Raw genomic sequence first — 987 nt, forward strand, 5'->3', positions numbered from 1 at the left:
TTATATTATTATTATTGTTGTTATATTATTATTGTTTTGCGTTGCGCCCGGGAAGAGACGTTTTCCCGGCCAACATACGTACACTTGTTCTCGTACAATATACCTATATTATTTTTACCTATTTACGAACTATTTTTATTTATATTTATTGGTCACCTATTCGGTCCAAGGCTGAACACCATATTTTCTTTATTTTAGTAGTTGCCCGGCCAAATGCTGAGGAAATAGCCGGCTGCTCAAACAATTTGGTTTATTCAATATAGCTGAACTTAAAGAAGCATTGATGTATAAAAACTTTTGTTTCATTCTTTTATCAACTGTCAACATGTTTTTACAATAATACTTCACACAAGCATCAATTGCACCTGCAGTTAACCATTGACCATCTTCGAGAGATCTCCAGTCAATAACATCTACCAAAGCTACAGAATCAACAATTTCCATTGCTTTTGAAAATAAGCCTTAATTAATTATATATGTAAAAAAGTAACTATATGCAATAAAGTCTTGAACCTAAATCTCGACTTTATTTTAAGTCTTGAACCTAAATCTTGACTTTATTTTAAGTCTTGAACCTAAATCTCGACTTAATGAAGTCTTGAACCTAAATCACAGAATAGATTAAATCAGAATGGAAACTCGTAAAGAAATACACAGCTCTTATGGCCGCCCAAAAATATGGTCGGCCATATTGAAAGGGCTCGACAGTGTTGACCTAAAATTTAATATGAAATATTTGCAATACAATAATTACAATAAATAGACCAGTATACAATATTTTATTAGAAGTTCAGCAGACTTAAGCATTAAACTTAGGTTTTAGTGATTGTACTTGCACAATGTAAATATATATACATATTTAATAATTACATTATATATTATATAATAATAAAAGCACTGGTGCAATACCTACGCTTTGTCAGTGGTCAGTGATCAACAACTACAAATAATAACATTAATAAAATGTAGTTAAACAATACTTTTTTT

The sequence above is a fragment of the Acyrthosiphon pisum genome, chromosome X, assembly GCF_005508785.2.
Source record: "Acyrthosiphon pisum isolate AL4f chromosome X, pea_aphid_22Mar2018_4r6ur, whole genome shotgun sequence".
NCBI classification, from domain to species: Eukaryota; Metazoa; Arthropoda; class Insecta; order Hemiptera; family Aphididae; genus Acyrthosiphon; species Acyrthosiphon pisum.